Here is a 15,194-nt window from a genome sequence, read left to right on the forward strand (position 1 = left end):
TGACAGACGTGAATTTGAACATACCTTGCCAATGAAATAAAAAAAATTACACTAAATTTAAATTTGTGTGTGCAGCGATTGTTAAGAATATGCAAGAAGCCCTGCGGCTTAAAGATTTCCGCCATTCGTGACATACAATACATTATCTTTCACCAAAAATATCTCAACAATTCCTCTTTGAATTAAAATTCATAAATAATTAATTAGTTCTGCTCAATGTAGCTTTAGTCTACGTGCTTGCGAAATTGTACAGAAGGAAATGACGTAATTATTAAAGGGAAACGTCAATAACATCAAAGATGGCGCATTATAAGACGATCTTCATTATGCTACACTGCACGAGCTTTAACTTTCGATAGCATATAAACTCTAAAATAAAGTAATGTTCATTGCATAATAAAACATTTTGTTGCCCTGTCAGGATTCTTATTGGCTTAAAACTCATTTTAGCCTCGTTCTCAGAAAGAAATCTGTCAAAACGAGGATTTAAGCTTTAGCTTAGATTTAGGCGTCTAGGCTCTGGGCTGTCTCTATCTCTCTATCTCCCGATTTTAATGATTTCCCCTTCGCCGGCGGAAATCAAAAATAGTCGCATAAATATTTAGCTATGAAGAAATGCACGCAATGAATCTCTTTTTCTTACTTTTAGGTTCGACATTGACAACCAACACTCGACAAAGTATATATAAAAAGTAGAAACTCAACAGAGTATAAAAGCTAGATATTTAGACAATCAGATATTCAGACTTATCAGATATTCAGAATTATTTGGTAAACCTATTGGTTACTTATTGGTGAACTTACTGAAATTATTAGACCTGCTGCAAACTATGTGTTTTTTAAATAATGTGACAGAGTTTTCTCTAGTTTTTAAAGGTTGTTTTTCTTGGTCATACGTCTCCACTGCTATTGTGAACCCTGCGTATAGAAACTGCCGTCGTATGGTTCTTTTACTTTCCGGTGATGTTGAAACTAATCCTGGGCCTTACTCTGTTTTAAAGTCGGTACAGGGATCTTTTCATCAAGGGGATGTCAGGCTTGGAACTTTTATTGGCACACAATGTATGTGTAATTCCCTGTTTGCGATCGTTTGGTCGGTTATTAAAAAGGTTTCTTTTTGGAACCCAGGTGATCTTGATCATATCCTATACGAAGGAACAAAGTTGCACACGAGCCTAGGTTACACAAACCAGTACTTGAGTGCAAGTGACCTCCCAAATAGTTTGACTGTTGAAAACGAGGTCCTACAAATACAAAGTTTAGAAAATATTTCTCAAATTGTTACAGATAATAGCACTACTTTACGTACATTTCATAATTCATCACATTCCGATAAAGGACAAGGAATACTGGGCATTATAAGCGGTGTTAGTTTTGCTATAATTTGCGGTCATCCACAAATTTATTTATTTGATCCTCATAGCCGAAATAGTTTTGGACAAATAACAGAATGTGGTACATTAGTCCTTTTAAAGTTTGATTCATTACAACAAGTTTGAAAACTACATACACGAAATATATGTGTTCCCTGGTCAAGGAAGGTGTCTGGAAACTCAATATTTTAAAATACTGACAACTGAACAGATGACCGACAACATTATGCTTTCCATTCGTAGAAAGAGAAAACTAGATCAGAACAAAAAGTACCGTCAATCCGAGAAAGGCCGAGTAAAGCAAAAAGAGTCAACAAACGCTTATAGAAAAACAGAACATGGCCAAGCTAAGCTAAAAGAGTGGATATGCAATTATCAAAAAACAGAACAGGGCCAAGCTAAACTAAAAGCGTCGATAAGCAAATATAAAAAAACGGAACAGGGCCAAGCGAGGCAAAGAGAGTCCATTACTAAATATCGTGACACTGAGCAGGGCCAACAAATGCCAAAAACTGCAAAGAAACGACATGCAGCCCAAGAAGGTAGAGCAACCAAACGTAAGCATGTTAACAATTTGCCCGATTCTAATGAGAAAATAAACCAATTTAAGAAATGCATTGAGAATGGACCATTTTATATTTGTGTCATATGTAATCGTTCTTTGTATAAGCGGTCAATTAAATTGTTTTGCCATGTCGATTATACTGCCATTTCGGAAGAGCACTTTCGTGTCAGAATACAAAGTTTTGATGGCAAAGAATATATATGTACAACATGCCATTTGAAACTTACGAAAGAAAAATTCCTTACCAAGCTGTATCTAATAATCTTCAAATATTTGATCTCCCAGAATCAATGAACACATTACGACGATTGGAAAAAATCGTTATATCCAAAAGAATTTTATTTAAACGAATTGCAATAAGGCCTTAGGGTTAGTGTCCCAAAAAAAAATCTGTAATGTTCCAATAAAAGCTGATGAAATAAGCAATGTCTTGCCAAGAGGAATGGACAATAATGGTGTAGTGTAAGTTGCGTTAAAAAAGAAACTCAATTTCAAATCTAAAGTTTACTTAGAGTCTGTAAGGCCAATGTTATTCGAGAAGTCCTTTATTATCTAAAACTAGGTAACCCTCTTTATGCAAACATTGAAATTAATGTCACAAACATACCACCTTCATGGATTAATTTAACATCTGAACATAAAACTAGAGAAAGTGAAAATGAAATGAACATTGACTTTGCAATAGAATCAACACCAAGTACTAATCAGTGACGTAAAAACCAAGAATGAGGATTACTCGGACAATAGCGAAGAAGAGAATGAAAATCCGTTAAACGAATATTGCTTGCCTTGCCAAGAAACGTCTTTTGTTCCAACTATTCCACATGAAAAAATTGACGATGGAAATATTGTTATTGCTCCTGGCGAGAATAAAATTCCCATACAAATAATTTCTGATGAGCATTGTGAAGAACTTTCCCACCCTTATCTATTTCCAACAGGTAAATTCGGATATCACACGAAAAGAGAAGTACCACTTTCCCCGACAAAGTATTTCAACCAAAGATTATTGAATTATAGACAAAAGTTTGCCTCTGATAGTGACTACATATTTTTTGCTCATGCAGTGACACAACATATTAATTTGAATAGTCGCATAAGTATCGCTATGCAAAAAATTAAAGCGGACGGTCTTACAGCAGGAATGATGTCTTTAAATTTTAAAGAAAGAGTTAAGTCGTTTATAGCCAGTGACGACGCTTTCACCTTTATGAACACGTTGAAAGGAACTCCTGCATATTGGAAGCGATTTCTTTTTGAAGTTTTGACTATGGTAAAACAGCTAGGACTTCCAAAGTTTTTTTGACTTTTTCTTGTGCTGATTTAAGATGGAATGAACTGGTTAAAATCATCACTAAATTACAAGGTAATGACATATCCGAAGAAGAAATCGACAATCTAAATTACTATCAACGAACCGAGATTCTTAACAGTAATCCAGTTCTTTTAGCAAGACATTTCCAATACCGAGTGAGACCTTTTTTAAAACCATAGTTGTCAACGGACCGTTAGGTATAGTAAACTACTACGCCATTAGAGTTGAATTTTAGGTAAGAGGTAGCCTACACATCCACTCTTTATTATGGGTTGTTAATGCACCAATTGTACGTAGCGATAATAAGGAAGAATATATTGCCTTTGTGGATAACATAGTTAAATGCCAGCTTCCTAATAAAGAAAGCCACCCAGTTCTACACAAACTAGTTTCGACATATCAAACACATTCTCATTCCAAATCTTTGTCGAAAGTATAAAAACAAGAATTGTCGATACTCTTTCGGGAAATTTTTTACAGACCATACAATTGTCGCTGAGCCTTTGCCTGACAACATCTCTAAGGAAGAAAGGGAAACACAACTAAAGGAAAGAAAGACTATACTAGAAAAAGTAAAAACTTACATAGATTTAAATTTGAATCCAAGATTAAACAATATTCTGCATCTAGATGAACCTAATTATACCCAACCAGGTACAATTGAAGGAATTCTTCAGAGTTTAGCCATTACAAAAGAAAAGTATGAAAATGCACTGAGCATATCTCTTGATAGTGGATTTCAAATTCACTTTCGAAGGCTTCCAGATTCCTGTTTTATAAATAATTATTTTACCGAAGGCTCGATAGCATGGGAAGCCAACATAGACATTCAGCCTGTTCTTGATTATTATAAAGCAGTGTCTTACATGTGTGCTTATTTATCTAAAGCGATGAAACAAGCGGCATCACAAGCATTAGAAACTGGCGACTCGTTATTTTTACAAATGAAATCAATTGCAAATGCGTATCAAAATGATCGTGAAATGTCAGTTCAAGAAGCAGTTGCTATTATAATGCCAGAAATATGGTTACGAAAGACATTTCCTGTTGTAGTTTTTGCGAACAGTAACATTCCTGAGAAGAGATATAGGGTAGTCGTAACGAAGAAGAGATTTTAAGTTTGCCACCAGACAGTACTAATATTTTTAAACGAAATATGTTGGATAGATACATGGATAGACCAAATCCGGAATTTAAAAAAAGGAAATACCCTATGTTGGAACAAATGTGTTATGCTGAGTTCTTGTCAAGCTACTCTATGAAAATAAAACCGAAATTAGAAGATAAAAATGACAGCCAACCAGAAGTACTTGAAAAAATAATAGCTGATACTCACATGGAATCTCCTTATCCCAAAAATCTACCTCTTATGTCCTCAAAAGAAATGTTGTCTTTACGAAAAGAAAAGTGTGTTCTAAGGTACCATGTGCCTAGTCGAGAGAAAAATCCAGAAGGTTATGCACATCATTTGCTCTTTATGTTTTATCCTTTTCGCCAGGAAGGAGAATTGCTAAGCAAAAACTCAGGTACTTACTCAGAGAAATTATTAGAAAACGGTGTGTTAGAAATTATAAATACAAATACAAGAATATGCGAACCATTCGGTGAATTTGTTGAAGAAGCAATGATAAATTTTCACACGAATGTAAATAATCTTGATTCCTTTGCTGAACAAGAAAATGACGATGTTTTTGATGAGATGAGTAACATAAATTACCATAGCAATGACAAAGTTCCAAATGAAACCGAAAACGTCACAGTTATTGGGAACAATATTTCATCGGTTAGTAAACCTGGAATTTCTGATGACGAACTCCATGAAAAAATTCGAACATTAAACGAAGCTCAAAGGCAAGTTTTTGAAGTCGTAAATGATTGGGTTAGAACTTACACAAAAGGCTTGGCATGTAACGCACACCACAAAATTGAGCCAATTCACATCTTTCTAACAGGAAGTGCAGGTTGTGGAAAGTCACATTTGATAAAAACAATTTCTGACATGCTAAATAAAGTACTTTCTTATCGTGCAGGGAACTTAGAAAAAGATAAGATTCTCATTCTAGAGCCAACTGGTGTTGCTGCTATCAATGTAGAGGAAAATACAATACATTCAGCTTTAGGTATACCAGTTGATAGAAGTTTTAGTATAAACACTTCTAAGTTGAGTGATAAAAAGAGATGCATGTTGCGAAATAAGTATTCAGAGCTAAGCATTATCGTATTAGACGAAATCTCAATGGTTTCAAACAAGCTGCTGTTGCACATTCACCAACGGCCATTTGCAGGAATATCTGTTGTAGCATGTGGGGATTTCTACCAACTTCCACCAATTCAAGCAAGACCAATTTATGCAGACTACAAAGATGTATTGCTAAATCTTTCGCATTGCTGGAAATATTTTAAGATTGCTGAATTGACAGAGGTTATGAGGCAGCGTGGTGATCAATGTTTGATTGAATTATTGAACAATATCAGAGTGGGAACTTAGAAACGCAATACGAAGATTTACTAAAATCTAAATTTATTTTTTAAAATGACCCAAACTACCCCAAGGACGCGATTTATATTTTTGCTGAAAACCAACCTGCTTCTGAACACAATAAAAAGATGCTAAACAGTATAGCATCGGATGAAATAAATATCGAGGCCATTGACAAAATTCCAAAAAATATTCCTGTGTCAATGGTGCAAAAACTCCATAGACGCACTCAAATGGAGACAGGTGGACTAGCTCAAAACCTTCTTTTAAAACTCAACGCGAGAGTCATGTTGACATCAATATCGACATATCAGATAAACTTATTAATGGACAGATTGGGACCGTTCATCGTATAAAAACCGATGGATTAGGAAAAGTGACAAAAATATATTTGAGAATGGAAGCCAAAAGTACAGGAGTTAAAGCTATGAGAACAGATCCTTATGCTATGCAAGAAAATGTTATTCCAATAAGCAGAATAGAAAAGGAAATCAAATTTAATAAACAGAATCTAACTTCACCTACTATGAAACGAATGCAATACCCACTAATGCTGTCATGGGCCTGTACTGTTCACAAGGTTCAAGAAAAAACGTTTGATAAAATTGTTGTTTGTTTTGATTTAATAAAGCAACGAGCTTTTAACTCAGAACAGATCTATGTTGCATTAAGTCGAGTCACAAGCTTAGAGGGTTTATACATGACGGAGACATTTTCCAGATCAGCTATTAAATCAGACACACGAGCAACCGAGAAATACAATTATATGCGAGAACACTCAAAATTGACATTAAAAGATACTGGCGTAATTAGTGAAAATTCTATAATAGTAACTTTGCTTAATACAAGATCCTACAACAAACATAAAAATGATATTAAGTCCGACCGCGTTCTCATGGAAAGTGATTTATTATGCCTAACAGAAACTCAGATACCAATTAATTCATGCTGCGACACAAAACTAGATTACTTTACTTTAATCCCAAACAACAATATAGATAGGTTTCCTAGTCTTTTAGTTGGTCCTAATGAAACTATAGAATTGTTTGATATTGTGAAAATTCCAGGTGCAATATTTTTTAAAATGACAAAGAAAACGTTTCAAAAGAATGCTGTTAGTTTTCTACTTCTATATCGTAAAAATTCTCTTAATCGAGATGAGTCATTATACCTTATTCAAAATTTTTTGGGAAACGAAATCGTTGATGTTATACTCGGAGATTTTAATGTAAATGCATTTAGTGACGGAAACTATTTCCTTGATTTTCTCACTGAATATAAACAAGTTGTAACCTCTCCAACTCATATATATCCGGTTCACTTATTGACCACATCTATGTCCATGAGAATGTCCTCAACACGTTAGAAGTCGATACGCTCGTCAAAAATGTATATTTCAGTGATCATGACGCAGTCAGGCTTAAAATTTCTCTAACATGATGTTTACGAAATCTTCTAAAAGGGCTACTTTAAATCAATTTCGTCCTCAGAACGAAAGATATTTACGCTGGGTTGACTTTATTGTTTTCTTTTTGTTTTCAACTAATTAAACTTTCGTTGCAGATAATATGCATTGCGTTTTTGTTCTTTGAGGATAGTCTGGCACTATTATTATCTATGCTAATGGCGGAAATCTTCAAGCCATCGGGCTTTTTGTCTATGTTTGAAGACAGTTGTAGTTGGCGGCAATAAGGCAACGATACAATAATAAACTGAACAAAAAAATGGTACTACTTTGTGCTTGACGAAATACACAAATTATATGTATTTGTTTTTCTGTGTTGTGTGTGTGTGTGTTTCTTGTGTGTTTTTTTTTTGTTTTTTTGTGTGTGTTTTTTTTTGTTTTTTTTCACTGATATTGTGTATCCTGTGAAAAGGAAGTTTAACTGTCTTTTTGGCAGTAACTTTGGAGGAACAAAACTTCTATGATTTAACCCTAAAACTTAACAGGTTGAGTATTTCATTGTGCCTTGCTGCAATGTTCAAAATTTTCTCCCATTTTTACGCTTTTTAAGCTTTAAATGTGGCACAGCTTTTCTTACTGGCAATGAAGTTTAATCTAGAATGTAATTTGTTAAACATTGACTTTTTTAATATTCAAAAAGGTTAAGCTAACAAATATATAGCTAAAAATCAGTCTGCCATTTTTAAAGAGACAGCGGCTAAAACAATGGCTTTGCGCTCATTGGTCAATTTAAACTCGGGGTTTCCGTTGAGTCATTCGTTTGCGTCTAAGCTTTAGTTTGAGAGAAACTTCATTTTATCCACTCGAAAAAGAAAGCTTAGTTAACTAGGCTAGACTTAGCTGGATTTGAACCCAAGACATCTCGAACTGGAAGCGAACACTCTACCAATAGGCCACAATTTTAATGATGCAAGGTAAATACTAGTTATCGTACAAGGAGTTCTTTAGCAGAAAAACAAGAGAACTTGAAAATTATTTCCATTCCTATGTTTCTGGTAGTATCGCAGAAATTTCCTTTACTTCAATTCTTAATATAAATACAAAATCAACGAAATGACGGATCTACAGTACCCTGAAACGGCTGAAAACATTTTATTGCGCAAATTACTACTTTTTATTAAAGATGTGTTATTTCGTGAAAGTTGAAATACACGCATGCATTTTTCGGCTTTTAGACCATTTTTGCGAATAAACTGTTGCAAGGATGAGTGACTGGTTCGGGTTTGCACTCCGATTGTACTTTATTGTTATATTAGAAAGGTATGTCTGAAAGAGCACATTGATCTTGGCGTCATCGAATGCCGCACAAAGTATCGTCTACTCATCACAGTTGAAAATTAGTATCGAATCGATAGTGCAATCGACAAAGTAATTGGCGGAAAAAGTTGGCGAGCTAGTGTGTCACGTCATTTGTAATCTGCTATCTACTATCGTCATAGACCCCATGTATGCACTGTTATCAGTGTAGTTAAATACCAAATGATAATGCACGTGATATCACGTGTTCAAGCAATTTCAATGTTTTTTTCTTTATGGAAGTAACTGCAATGTTTGAAGCGTGTTGAATGCAACGCTGTAAAGAACAAGTATCTCTTTTAAACTTACGAAGTTGGTAAAGCTCAGCTATTTGAGTTCTCTGAGGTTTTTTTTGTGTTTTTTTTGGAATAATTAAAAATAATTATATACTGTTTCCAAAGTAGGACCAAATTTTGCGGTACCTGTTTTCCACAAATATTTTGTTTTTTCTAGATCTCTCGTGGTTCTTCAAAATTCTATTTTTTTGCATAAAAAGATATTTGCGATGGATTGAAATGTAAGATACTTTCCCAGTGTTTATCTCTACTCTAAGAACTATAATACGCAAAGTTATTGAATGTTTTCATCTGGTCCCGTCTAGTTGTTATAAATTTTTGTCTTATAGCAGCGGTTCCAAAAATTAGGACGTTTTGCTTAAAAAAACCTTTGTGGTTCACGGTTGACTTTACTTTTCGCAAAATGATAAAACAATAATTCTTCGAATATGTTAACATTTCAATATAAGTGACCCTTCGCAAGCATGTGGCACAACACTAATTATAAAACATCTGCAGTCAACTCTGAATTGATGTACGGTGCTATTTTTGGCTATGGACAGACGTATTTCCATCCAAAGAATATTTATTTTAGCACTTTCATTTTCCTTTTTCATTGTTTTTTATGCATTTTTTATTTGTTTTGTTGCAACGAACATTTTCCTTCAAAGTAACACTACTTACTTGCATCAAAATTAATTCTTCTCTAGTTCGTTATAGTTAAAACCAAGAGGCGTTAGCTACGATCATTTCACTGTCAGTGTTTTAAAAATTCCACAAAATATCCCGAGAAAAAAGCTGTTTAAACGATGACTGGACCTGAACAAAAATTATAACATCCAGGGAATAAAATAGAAAAAAAATATTCCAAACATACAACCAAAACCTGAACAAAACAAACGAAATAAAACATAAATCGCCTGCGTTATTGTCAGCAACTTTAATTCAAATAAAAAACTCGGTTTATGAAATGTGCGAATTACTTTTGATTTTGTAATTAATTGCCGGTACCGTCTCTGTGCAATTCAAATTAGTAATGTCGGATATTTCATTTGATTTTTACTTTACTTTTTATTGCCATTTTCATATAGTCTTTTAGGCTTACTGTTTTTGTAACAGTTATTTTATGTATTTTTTTCCTTGTATCGCCTTTAAATAAAATAAAATAAAATATAATAAATAAATGCTACTTATAACAAAAGCGAACGTTCTTCAATTAAATTTTGTGGTAAATTGTAAGCTACCTGCCACTGTGTGCGTAGCACGCATGATGACATAAATTCTGTGGTTTACTGTCTGATCTATGTTTCGTAACGTTTGGTGAGGAAATATAAATTGGTTCTGCGATTAAAATGAAAAAAATGTTTAGCCGTATTTGGCGCGTTACCTTACTCTACTCCACCCTACTCTACCCTTTTTAACTGTTCACCTATACGTTAAGGTTAGCTTAAGGATCACAAAAATCATAAAAAAATCACATTTGAGAATGCTGTGAGTAGGAAGTGTATTAGCTACAAACTCAAACAAGTATTACCGAAAATTTAAGGTACTCCAATTAGTGAAGATTCAATGTGAAAATTAAAGGCACGTACTTTGAACTTGTTCTAACAACGTAATTATGGCAAAAAAAAAAAAAAAAAAAATAGCGAAAAAACTTTTAAATAGTGAAGTTTTAATAAAATAACATGGGGATGAATTTGCTGAGGTCTATTTTGATCTGTTCTGACACTTGATATCCAATAATTTTTTTAATCCCTGAGGTATTATTCATCAAAAAGGAGAAGATTACATCTATTAACTACTTACACGTAAAACTGTTGCAACAATGATTAAAGACGCAATTGAATATTAAGCTACATTGGGCGAAATTTTCTGAGATCTATTCGATGACAAATATTTCGTAATTTGTAAGGTATTATCAATTAAATGAATATATGTATACTAGCCGGGAAAACCTGCGTCGAAACGCCGGGGTAAGCCACAAGTCAAGGTGTGACCATACGTTGAACGCCCTGAGAAGTCCATAATAAGAGTCGTAAACTGTGCCACACGGTCAGGTGGGTACTTTAGTACAGGTATGCAGTATGCCGTAAATCAAGTAAAGCGCATACACCATTATAATGTTGCAACTGTCACATATTTTTCAAAAAGCAACTTTCCCACAACAAAAGCTGAAATAAAAACAGAGTTTACAAACCGTTGTTACTACGTCATAGCAAAAACAATTAGTCAATATTATTTTATTTTGCGGAATAAATTTCAGTAAATGTTAAAAAATTAATCGTGACATCGGGCTAAGCGTTTAGTAAAGTTAAACAGAGTTGAAGAGGCGTGTAGGGACAAAATACTTTTGAAAAAACTTTCTCGCAGACTCTGTTTAAATAAAAACACAAGAAACAGTCCATTACCAACACGGGGTTGAGCGGTTAGTCGCGGTAAACAGTGTTGCACACCCGTACAGACGTGATTCCCGAGAAAGTTTAAAAAATAATTGTCACAGTGGGCTGACCCCTTAGTACAGGTAAACCACATCGCACATGCTCTAGGCATAACAGCCTTTTCTAAAAAAACAGTCCATTGTTAACGCTGAGCTTAGCACTTAGTACAGGTAAAATGTGTCGCACATGCCTATGAGCTTAATAGCCTTTTCCAATAGCAAAGGTACTCTGTGTCTCATTAATAAACTTTTGACTTTTGCTAAATTTTATATTATAGTAAAGTGGTAGCTAACTACTTAATTGCATTTAGTATGAAAAAGTTTACTTAAAAATTCTGTTGCAGCCAACTGTATTTGGTTACTTTTACATTTTAGCTAGAGGTAGCTAACCGAGTTCACAACCAAGTAAAAATCAGATTGGCAAAGTTAACACAAAAATCAGAAATGTTAGCTAATATCTACGTTGGTAGCCAGAGTCTTAAAATTGGTTTTGTTTAAAATTAAAATATGGCTAGAGAACGTCACAGTAAGAGGCAAATAAAACTAATACAAAGCTTTAGGTGGCTGAATAATAGGTAGCTTAGCTAGCTAGCTAGCTAACTATAAAGTATAGGTGAATAAACATGTAAACAAATAGAAAAAATACCCGAAAGTAGTTTTAAATGAAACTGCAATCTTGTTAGAATACAAATAGAAGTATCAGAACGAAAAAATAAAGCAAACAATTAACTTTTCTTTCTCCAGCACTGAGTTGGTTCAATCTGCTTGCCAAATTTCGGACTGATAACGTAAAAATCGTTGCTAAGAAATATAAAGAGCTTTAGTTTCTGATTGGTCATTTATATAAAACCGACGGGTTTTCGTCCCTGTGTATTTTGTATTTCGTGCGTGTTTAACACAAGTCGCTTTTGACGCAAGAACAGACAGACGGAATACGGCTATTATTATAGAGATTGAATGGTAATTAACCGAAGTCACGTAATAAAGCTACAACAGCGATTAAACACAAATGGATATTCATGGCTATTCACTACGTTATGACAAAACTCGTGCTTCCACGTTCCATCAATTTTACTTTTATTGCGATTTTCTTCCTTCTGCTCAGAAATGCGTGACTATGGCCAGGCCAATCTTCTGACAGTGACAAATAAGTAGCCAGTCTTAAGACTGATCTGCCCAATCTATAGACATACATGTCCAATATTAGAATATTCGAGGAAAGAGAACAGTGACAATTTTAGACTGTACCTCTTGAAAGGAACTTTAAATTGAAACTTTTCTTGGCAAATCAAAAGGCAAGAGAATTTTGCAAATATTTATACAAATATGTGTGTAAAAAAATTGAAACTATTCAACCATATATGCCTGACTATCGCTAGCTAGCTAAACTTCTTATTCAAAATGAAGTTAATAGCTAACGATTTATCTGATTCGTATATTTATATTTATTTTTATATTTATCTATATTTTTATATAATTTGGTCACTACGAGCTGTATATAAATGCCAAATGTATAATACGTGCTAGCTATAGCTAGCTACTGCCATTTTTACTATGCCCAAAAACTGGCCTGGTCAATTCAACAGTTTTTTTGTTTTTCGTATTTTGTTTATCATATACCCAAAATATGATGTTTTAATGTACCTGAGAATGGTTGTTGGGTCTTGCAAACAACAGAGCTTGTGTGGCTCATCCCTTCTTTAAAATTTAAAAGGCGTCTAAAGATTGGCCTTGCCCAGTCTTAAAACTGGGCATTTCTATGTCTAAAGATTGGGCAGTGTCTTAAGATTGGGCAGAACAGCTCTAATCTTGTAATCTTGATTTCTCAGATACCCCGGTCGTCGGAGATGCATTGGAAAAGCGGGAAATTCAAGATGATGTCGCTATCGATGAAAAGGTCTACTTCATTGAAAAATATATTTTGAGTTTTTGTAACTCATCAACAGATTTATTCTCTATAAAACAAATAAATAACAGTTTAAAAACAGTTTTATTAAAAAATATGCACAAACGTTCTCAATTATTTATTGCCTACAATTATTTTTTGTAACGACAGGCTGTAAGCCTGTGTTTTAATTATAACCAAATATATATTGCTAGTTACAGTCGACGCTTGACATTTCAAATACCTTTTTTACGGGATATGTCAGTCATTGCAATCTCTTGTAGGCAAAATTATGTTTTGTATCTCGAACTCCGTTATTTTGAGCTTTTGTTTCGTCAAACTATTTTTTCAACCCTGTTGCTAATAAAACGTTTGATTGATACATAAAAGATATCGAATGAATAAAAATAAAAGAATATCGAATGTTTACAAATTCAGATTTTTGAAATCCTCCGCATTTCAAAATCGGCTACCAAACGTTGACGCAAAAGTGGAATGCTATAAAAAAATTGCAGACAGAACGTAAACTTTCGTAAATTAGTACGGGTATTTCGTTATCTCGAACTTCCTTGATGCTTTTTCGTCAGTCCCCAAGAGTTCGAGATATCAAACGTCGGCGGTATACAATTATTCTGGAGCCTTCACAATGCAACTTTTTCCGCAAAATGATATTGCTGGTTGACTGTTTTAGCTGAACTCAGATTGTTCCCTGGATTTTTATTTACACAAAGGTGGTAAAAAAATTGTGTTTACACATGTGTCTAAGCTGTACTAAACACTTTCATAGCTTGGTGACTGTTTTTGCTATAACGGTGTATCAACAGGTTTTAGCCTGTGGTTTTACATCAGCTGAAGTTGCGAGAAAGTTATTGTTAAAAAGTCGTATTCAATATATTTTATCGAGCCGTAAGCGATAAACTGGAATATATGACACGCCGTGCAATGTATTAAGATGTGCGTCAAGGTTCACCTGCGCTTGAGCGCTAAAGATCACATCGGTCATCCAGCTCGTCTAAGTAATATTGCACACTGTATGTCAATATGTCTGTGCGCGTAAGATTGCAAGAGCGCGCAGATACGTATGAATTCCCGTGGATTATCCTCGGGTTGCGCCTGGTCTGACAATTATTCGTAATGTTAATATTTCCAGTATAATACACCCTCACACATATTAATATTTGAGTGTGCTAAAATAGTTTTACTTTTTGTACTCGTTTAAGTCTTTTGTAGGAACCAATTTCGTGTGTTCAAAGACGCAATTTTTTACCAATTTTTTTTACCAATTACCAATTTTTTTAAAAAATGTTTTGATCTAGCTTTCGATGACCGGCGTGACAGTTGATTTCTTTTGAGTTTAAACATTTGTTTTAAATGTCCGACTTGATGATAAAATATAGCACCTGTTTGCTCTGACACGGCATCGGAAACCTTATCGGTTAATAATTGTGCCACCTAGAATCTTTTCATCTTTGTCAAAGGTATAGTTAGTGTTTGTAGAGAGTCCAACATTTTAAAACATCCTACACATTTCTCTATAATACTACGACTTTCACCTGTAAGCAAACAGATCATTGCCAGAAGATTAATACCTAATTGTCGACAGGTGCGAAAACATGATGACAGGATAACAACATGGAATTGAAAACCAAACAAATGTTTAGTTTCTGTAATAGTTAAAAAAAATTTTTTTTTTCTTTTCAAAATTATATTCCTTATTCTTGATATGCTTTGAGATTTGCTGCGTAACTTGTGAAAGCTCACAGTTTAGATTCTGTATTGAATGTGGCATCGAAAGTTTCTGTTGAAATGAGTTTAAACTCAGAGGGAAAAAGTCCGAGAGTATCCAGAATTACAAAAAACGTCCAACAAAATATTTCAACTCTCCAGACGATTGTTGGTAGAATTAAAACAATTGCCACTCTTTGATTTATCTTGCAAGACACATCCTTCATGAATATCATTTCAGCTGTCGTTCAATTAAGTTCTCACTTGAGTGTGTGCTATACGACGTTTCAAAAACATAGGCGAAGGCACACGTAGATACGTTTCTTTTACTGTATTTATCACGTAAGACAGTTGCAATGTCGTTTAAATGGTTGTGGTT

This window comes from Hydractinia symbiolongicarpus, chromosome 2, assembly GCF_029227915.1.
Source record: "Hydractinia symbiolongicarpus strain clone_291-10 chromosome 2, HSymV2.1, whole genome shotgun sequence".
In the NCBI taxonomy this organism is placed as follows: domain Eukaryota; kingdom Metazoa; phylum Cnidaria; class Hydrozoa; order Anthoathecata; family Hydractiniidae; genus Hydractinia; species Hydractinia symbiolongicarpus.